Source organism: Manis pentadactyla, chromosome 10 (assembly GCF_030020395.1).
Source record: "Manis pentadactyla isolate mManPen7 chromosome 10, mManPen7.hap1, whole genome shotgun sequence".
Classification (NCBI taxonomy): Eukaryota; Metazoa; Chordata; class Mammalia; order Pholidota; family Manidae; genus Manis; species Manis pentadactyla.
Window position 1 is genome coordinate 98046773 of NC_080028.1, and position 9276 is coordinate 98056048.

Genomic DNA, 9276 nt, shown 5'->3' on the forward strand with positions numbered 1-9276 from the left:
AAAACTAAACCATAACTAGTTTTTTAAATCCCAAAGATCTAGTAAATCCCATTCTGTCAAAATAGATACTGTATAAAATTTGTATTTTTAAGTTAAAAATGTAAAAAATATATATATAGGACTACATAGTATATATGTTTTAATATATATAAATATATTTTTAAAAATTAAAAACAAAATTAAGAGTGGAAAAAAAGGACCCTAGCATTCCAACACAATTATTTTTATGTTAATGTTTTCCCTTCCAGTTTGAGTTGACATACACATTTTTATTTTTAATTTGACTAGGATCAAATTTTTTTTCAACATTTTAGAACATCACTTTTACCCCCTATCAGGAGTCTGAAGTTGAGGGGAAGGCAGAAGGTGAGATAGTTTATAAAAATAGTTCTTTGAGAGAAAAATTTTTTTAAATTAAAAAATGTTTGAAACCCTAGTGAGGTTAGACACTGTTGCCCAATGGTCTGACCCTGTTGACTCAAAGTACTGTTAGCCTCTTTTCTCTCCTCTCAGTTAACTATTTTTTAAGTAAGATTGCGTAACAGTGGGGGTGTTGGTAGTTTAAAGATACTGATACCAACTTGTCTAGCAAGGTTTTAAAAAGAACTATTTGCCTATTATACATGGTTTGGGTGCAGAGAGATGGCGTTAGTCACCTTCTGGCTGGGTGCCCATGTGCTTGGATTCAAGTGTGTCGGGGTGACTGGCAGAGCAACAAAGAGAAGGAAGGAGGGACTGCCTCTGCGTCAGCTTTACAAAGTAAAAGCTGAACTGGAATAACTGACCCTCCTGCATTTACCCCAAGGGTGCCATCCATGTACCATAGAAAATATGCAATGGCTTTTGCTTAACCATATGCAATCCATAATTTAGCTGCTGTTTGTTTGTCTGAAACATGGAATGATTGTGTTTAATGATAATAGCACTTGATACTTAGGCATAGGGAAAAAACTGGGGTTGAAGTCACGAGTCTGGGCTCCAGTTCTGAATACAAGTCATGGACTTCCTCTGTTCCTTAATCCTTCATCTGCCAATTCTTCTCATTCCTTTGGGCTCCCAGTTGGGCTTGGGTTTGATAAATTAATAGCTATATAATGTGTTTTTTTTGGGGGGGGCGGTGAAAGGGTTTATACCCAACTTTATTCCCGCGGTGGCAGGTTAGTCACTAGAATCCCGTCCACTCAGAGCAAGTCTGCACACAGCAAGTGGGTCTCTGTCTCTGGGCCTTCTGTTCCCACTGCCTTCTCAGTCTCTGTCCTTGGTGCTGCCACCACTCCAGTCTCTGCTCTCCCGCAGCCTTGGAGCAGCTGTGCAGCCATGCCACCATATCATCCAGAGCACTAGGCAGAACTCTTTATAAAGAGTCAGCTAGCTATATAATGTTTTTATATATCTTCTTATGTGAGACTTATAACAACTATGAAAAGTTGGTGAAGCAAAAAGGTCAATTTCCAAGTAAAGAACCTGGAGCTCATGAGATTATCCAACTTGTCCTATACTTTTTAGTGGGAGAGCAGGACTTGGGTACAAAGCCTGATGTGTTAGTTATCTGCTGTATAACAAATTTCCCCCAAAACTTATAGCTTAAGAAGAAAAAACCCTTTTTACTGAACATAGTTTCTACAGGCCAAAAATCTGAATGCTTAGCTGGTGGTTCTGGCTCAAAGTCTCTTATGGGTTGCATTCAAGCTTCCACTGGACCTGCATTCTCATCTGAAGGCTCAACTGGGGGAGGATATGCTTCTAAACTGACTTATGTGGTGGGTAGTAGGTTTCAGTCCCTCCGTGGCTTTAGCTGGAGACTTCAGTTCCCTACCACATAGGCCTCTCCATAGACTGTCTGCATCCTTGACCACAGGACTACTTACTTCTCCAAGGGCAAGTGATTTGAGGGTGTATGCATGGGGGAGAATGCCCGGGACAGAAGCCATAGTCCTTTATAATCTAATCTCAGAAGTGATATGCTTTCATTCCTGTTGGTTACAGAGACTAATCCTGGTAGAATGTGGGAGGGCTGCCCAGGGTGTGAAGCCCAGGGATCAAGGTGATAGAACCACCTTGGAGGCTAACCACTACACTCGGCCATGCTACCATGTGTTCACATCTGAAAGGACATTTGGATGGCAACCAGGATCAGTGAAGTCCTAGCAAATAAAAAAAACAAATGGAAATTTTAGAATTGAAAAAATAACTAAAAACTTTACTGGATGGGCTCTGTAGCAGAATGGAGCAGACAGAGGAAAGGACCCATTAATTGAAGATAGAGCAATAGAAAGGAGCAATTAAATGTAGAGCTCCAGCTATCAATTTACAGCAAATATAGAAGAGAGAAAAATGTTAAGCTACAAAGATGTAGTCAGCAAAACCTAGACTGAGAAATTTGGCAGGACAGACAACTCAGTTTCTCTGGTGTCAATTCTAAACTTGCATATGGGGGAACCTATAAATTAAGATTTAAAAGATGATCAAGTAGTCAGAATGTGTGGAGCTTATTTGTATCCTGATTATAACAAACAGATTTAAAAATCAATAAAACACATGATATTTGAGACAATTGGAAACTGGAATATTGAATGGAGGGTTTGATATTAGAGAACTGCTAAATTTTTAAGGTTCAATCATTGTTAATTACAAATGTACTTTTAGAGCTATGTACTGAATGATTACAAATGAAGTGATGTTTGGAATTGGTTTCAAAGTAGTCTGGGAAAGGGGAGTAGATAAGGGAGAGAGCGATAGGGGCAGAACTGGCAACATGCTGCTGCTGGTGGGGCTAGTGGCGGGTCCGTGGGGGATCATTATTATACTATTCTGATTTACTTTTTCCTGTGGATATTTGAAGTTCTCCATCATTGGAAGTAAAAAATAAGCCAGTATATCTTCATATTCCACGAAACTGATCATCTCTTTCCCTACCCTGGTAGTAAACTGGAAGTTTTACTTTTTCAATTGGATAAAAAAGGAGTCTGCACTGGAATACACTGAGCAAGGATAAGAGATTTATCATGCTGAATTCAGCGAGCGGGATTAAATAAATGACATAGGGAATGGTGGGCCTCCCTCATCCCCACACCCCACTGGGTAAATGGAGTGCTGTCAACCAGGAGGGTATCCTCCATCCAGGAGATTAGAAGATCCTTCTCTGGGAAATCTGACCATCCCAAGAGGAAAGACCTAACGACACCAACATTGTGGGTTCCATAAGGAAACAATGCAGCCAGATCACCCCCAGGGTCTCAGAGCTTCTGGTCAGCTTTTTAGTACCTCGCTCTTAAATGAATAGATCAAGAACTGCCAGACATTTGAGGAAGTCTTCTGACATAACAGAGACAAAAACAAATGCTGCTGCCCAGGGTTTGGAAGATAAAATTAAACAAACAAAAATCCTAGCATACTTGAGAGGTAAGAGAAGATATTGCTTCCATGAAACAAAAATAGGGTGCTATTTTTAGAAGTCCATGAATAAAAAGGATTCTTGGAAATTAAAAACACAGTAGTAGAAATGAACCACTCAGCTGTAGGGCTGGAAGAGGCAGTTGAGGAAATCTCCCATAAAGTAGAGCAAAATGATGGAAATAAAAAAATAGAAAAGATGAGAGTATATAAAACTTGGAGTCTTGGCATTCCAAAACCTGAATATAGAGGCATTCCAGAAGAAGAAAATGAAAAAATAGAGGAAAGAAATTATTAAAAAATGATAAAATGATAATTCAAGAACATTCCTCAAAGCAGAAAACATTTCCAAATGTAAAGGATTCAATGAGTGGCTCTGAAAAATGGATGAAATTAACCTATGCCAAGCACATCATTGTGAAATTTCAAAACTCTGGTAAAAGATCCTACAGATTTCCAGAGGGGAAAAACAAGTCACTTAAAAAAGAGCAAGAATCAGAATGACTTTCTTCTTACCTGCCAGTCCGGAAACCTCTGATCACATCCATAGGACACCCAGTCAACTAATCTTTTCATGGGAGAACCCCAATGGGAGCACATAGATGTATCTATACAGGGAATCTGAACCAATTGTCCAGAAAAATTAACCCAGGTTCCCATTCTTAAGCATAATCAGTTAGAAGAAGAAAACCAGTACAATGAAAGAGAAACACAGGCGAATCCAACAGCAGTCCCCAGAAGAAAAAGACATAATTCAGAGAAGCTAGGGGAATTACCTCTCTAATTGTATTTTCAACAGATTTGAGAAGATAGTTACTATCACCATAAAACAAGAAGACATTATGGAACAGGAACAATCCCAGAAATCAAATAATTGCCAGGAAAAAAATTCAAGAGAAGGGTCTGAAGATAAAGGTAAGGAAATCTTTCAGAATATAGACCAGAAAGTTACAAAGAAATGGAAAAGTTGGGAGAAAGGTAAGAGGATCAATTCAGGAGGTCTACTATCTGAGTAGCATGTTCAGATGAACTGGAGTTCCAAAGGAACTTAAATGTTAATTCACAGGGAAAATGTTATCAAGGAAATCATAAAAAAAAATTATCAGAAGTGAAGGAATCTCTAGGCTGAAGGACTCATTGAATGCCAAACAGAATAAATGAGAAAAAAGTCAATACCTACATCCAATGATGTGAAATTTCAGAATACCAAGAATAATCAGAAGATTCTAAAAGTTTCTAGAGAGGAAAAAAAGTTACCTAAAAAAGAAAGAATCAGACCCACATCAGATTTCTCTTTGGGGACACTGAATGCTAGAAGATAATGAACAATGCCTTCAAAGTTCTGAGGGAAAATTATTTAGAGCTGAGGATTTCTATAGCAATATAAGGCATAATCATATTTTTAGATATAGACTCAGAAGGGTTACCTTTCAACTACTTTCTAAGTAAGCTACTTGAGAATGTACTCCATTTAAAAAGGATGAAACAATATATCCCCCAGCCCCTGCTAACCCCCACCAAAAAAGAAGATAAAATAAATGGTGGAACCAACACAGAAGTGCAGTGAAAACAATCCCAGGATAAGAGTTATACAGTGAAGCTGGAAAGCTGTTTGTTCCATATTAGATCAGAAAGGCAGAGAACTCCAGGTAGAATGTTTCAACAAGAGGAATGGAATACATCCAAGTAATAGACAGGATGACTAAGAAGCCAGATGATGTTAAGGACATAATGAAGAAAAACATTAGTCTGTTTCTTCCATCAATAAGAAGAAAGTAAGGCAATTAGAAACAACAGGAGAAAAATTGTAGCTAAACATGGAGCGACCCAAAATGTGGTGTGATTTTGATCTTGATTCTGAAACATTCAACTCGGGGATCAACAGACAAAGCAAGGAAGTCAGCTCTGCATGCAAAAGAGAATGTGAACGCGTCATCCTTGACATTGGCAAAGTTCAACTGACAAAAATGAAGGTGGGGGCACCTATATCTTCATCTCAGGTGGGGCAGGTCAGGAGCTACAGACTGATAGAAGAGCAAACAGAGACTCAAAAAAATTATTTGAAAGTACAAATACAAGAGCTGTAAGATAGTAACTATAAAAATGGAGCCAGGAGGAGGGAAGGGTTAGCTACTTAACTCCTCATTCTTTACAATGGGAAGCCAAAGGGTAACATCTTAAATCAGTGAAATCAAGAAATATAACATTATTTGTAAGAATTTTATTCATCTGGTAGTATATGTATAGAAAAAAACTGTGGGAGACTATTTAGCAAACTGCTAAGCTGTCTGGGAGATAGAATGGGGTGGTATTCAATTGTGTCATTGGTAGTTTTATAATAATTAAAAATAAAGAACTTCAGAGACATTAGAATTGTGTGACCTCATGGCATAGGGCATGAATATGGGTTTGAGTCCTAAATTCCTGAAGCAGAACTACATACAATGGAAGTGTGATAAATGACTGGGGAGTTACCAGTAATAAAAGGCCTTTCAGGGTGTGAGCTGCTCTCCTCCAAAGTAAACACCCTTTCACTCAGTTTGGGTGAATCATAAATGGGAAAATATTCCATATCCCTGATTTGCTTGTCTTTGAGAAATGCGATCGTTTAGAAAACCTTTGCAGGGGAGGGGGCAAAGGGAGGAATCATAACATTTAACAACTGTGGGAACTTTTATTATTTATAAAGTTCTGGCCACTACCTTCACATTCAGTTGAGTAAATACGTAAAGGGAACTAAAGTCCCTCTCTGAAAGCTTGCAGGTTTAGACACAAATACCCCTAGGTTAAGAACAATCATTGATATGACACAAAGTATTTTCACAGATGTCATCTTCCATGCCAGTAATACTTATAGGAACAGTATGATGTTGGTAGTGTATCTATTATGTAGATGAAGAAATTAAAGCTCAGAGATTGAAGGCAATCAGTCACAAGCACACAGCCAGCAAACGAGTATTGAAGCCCACCGTGCTGATGCAGGTCTGCTCTATGTTATATCTCTAACGTGCAGATTGCAGGATATGAATTGCTCTGGGGTTGATCCTTGGGACTGTATATGCTTTCGGATTTTAGTTCTCTATGCATTTTGAGGGAAGGAAATGGATGATTTTTAAACAGTGGGTGGCATGTCTCTAGTTTTGAGGAAAGGTGGGGAAAGTAACGTTTGGGTAATCAAGAAATCAGAATCCCCACGAAGCTTGAGAGCGATTCTTGCAGGACTTCTCTAGCAGGGTTTCCAAGGAGTATACCCGCCCTAATTACCCTGGTCTCCTGTAGACCGCATAGATTGGCTTCCTAACTGTATGTACTCTTCTGTCAAAACCCCAAGAATTTTCTAATCTGAGTACCTAGAGTCAAGGCAGCAACTCCTTCCTTAGAACTTTCATTCCAATTCTTTGCAATAAGACGAGAAATAGCTGTTCGGTGAAGCAACCTAGTGCCACCCAAATGCCAGAGTCCAGGCAACTGGAAGGATCGTGGCTTTCCTAAGTCATGCACTGTGGGTACCAATCCCCGACAGCTCCTTTTCCCTCCTGTTTATATAGGACTCATTCTGCAAAGGACTGCATTCAGGGAAAGGATGCTTCAGATGCTTCAGCCCCACGAAGTCCAGGAAACATCTCTAGTGATAGTTAGCTCCACCCTTTTTTCAAAGGAAGCATTCTCCTACGACCAGTCAATTATTATCAAACTATCTCATTCAGATGCAATATGGTTTATTCGGGATAAAAATGAACATTCTCTTTATTTCCATCAGACAAATGAGTTGAGAATCCATCCATAATCCACAAAATCTCTCTTTGCAGCTAGTACTTCCCTTAGTGAAAATAAAACTTTTCCCATTTGATTCCAAGGACTCTGGCTTATTAAAGAGAGGCATGGCAGCTCCATCCTGTGCTCAGTAAGACATCACAGACTTGCTTTCTGAGCCAACTGCAATGTCTAAATTGATTATTCCTCCAAGTGACAACCTAAGATGAAAACACAGCAGAAATAGACGTGTCTTCTTGAGAAAGATGTGCCAAGCCTTCTGAAAAGCAAAGGTTGGGGGCTGCCTTATGAGAAATAAAGTTACCAACCATACATCCCGAGTATAAACTTTAAATTGGGGATGCTCTTCAAGCACTGCTAATTTTTGAACCTCTTTAGAAACTTGCTGCTTAAGATACATGGCAAAAATGCTCAGCAAGCAGGTGGCCTACCACATGCACCCAGGTGATATGCTCAGCCCTTCCCTTTGTCCATGGACATCATCAGCATATTGGTGTCTGCAAGAAAGGGAAGTTCAGTGTGGCTTTTCCACCTCATTTATGCATTGTTTTAATGATTTGCTTATGTGATGGTCTCCACTGCTAGGTGTGAATCATAAAGTGCAAGGAGCATACCTTATTGACTTTTTAAAATTTCTAAAAAAGTATACAATCCATTTCAAAAATGGGAAAAACACTTGGATAGACATTTCTCCAAAAAAGTATACAAATGGACAATAAACACATGAAAATATGCTAAATGTCATTAGTCATTGGGGAAATGTGAACCAAAATGGCAATGAGACACAACTTCACACCCACTAGGATGGGTACTATCAAAAGCTAGAAGATACCAAGTGTTGGTGAGGATGTGGAGAAACTGGAACCCTTGTGCACTGCTGCTGGGAATGTAAAATGGTGGAGCTGCTATGGAAAAGAGCATGATGATTCCTCAAAAATTAAAAATGTAATTACCATATGATCCTGCAGTCCCATGTCTGGGTACTTACCCAAAAGAATTTAAAGGAGGTTCTCAAATAAGACATTTGTACATCCATGTTCACAGCAGCATCATTCTCGACAGCTGTAACATGGAAGCAACTCAAGCGTCCATCAACAGATAAACTGATAATCAGCGAAGTGGTCTATCTATACAATGGAATATTACTCAGCCTTAAAAATGAAGGAAGTTCTGATACATGCAACAACATGGATGAACCTGGAGCACATTATGTTCTGTGAAATAGGCTAGTCACAAAAAGATGAATACTGTATGATTCTACTTACATGAAGTACCTAGAGTAGTCAGATTCACAGAGGCAGAAGGTAGAATGGTGGGTGCCAGGGGCTGGAAGGAGGGGTGGATTGGGAAGTGAGTATTTAATGGAGACAGAGTTTCACTTTCACAAGATGAGTCCTGGAGATGGATGATGGTGACGTAGCACAATGTTATGAATGTATTTAATGCCACTGACTTTGTACTTACAAGGGGCTAAGATGTTAAACTTTATGCTATGTGTACTTTTGCCACAATAAGAATATTGGAAAAAAGAAAACCGAAAGAGAGCTCATATCCCAAAGAATGCATATAAATCAGTAAGAAAGAAAAATTCCATAACAAAAAAACTTTGAATATACACTTTGCTAAAGGGATTCTAAATAGCCCAAGTAATACCCTATTAGTAATTCAAAAATGCAATTTTATATAATGTTCATATAAGTCAAAATGCAATTTAACATTATGTTAAATTCACATTAGCCCCAAGTTGGAACATTCAAATGTCTATGAATGGATAAACAAATTGAAGTATTGTCATACAATAAAATACTATACAAACAATAAAAATAAATGAACTATAGCCACAACACAATAATATGGATGAGTCTCAAAAACAATGTTGAGAGAAAAAAACCCCAAACCAAAAAAACAGATGGAAAATAGCACAGACTGTATGGTTCCACTTATAGCAATCTCAAAAACAGGCAAAATAAAACTATGCCTAGGGATTCATACTCAACTGACAAAACTATGAATAAAAGCAAGGAATGATTACAAGAGTCTGGAGAGATTGGGATCAGAAGGATGAAGGTAGGCGTCTTCTGGGGCCTGGCAACATTCTGTTTACTTACC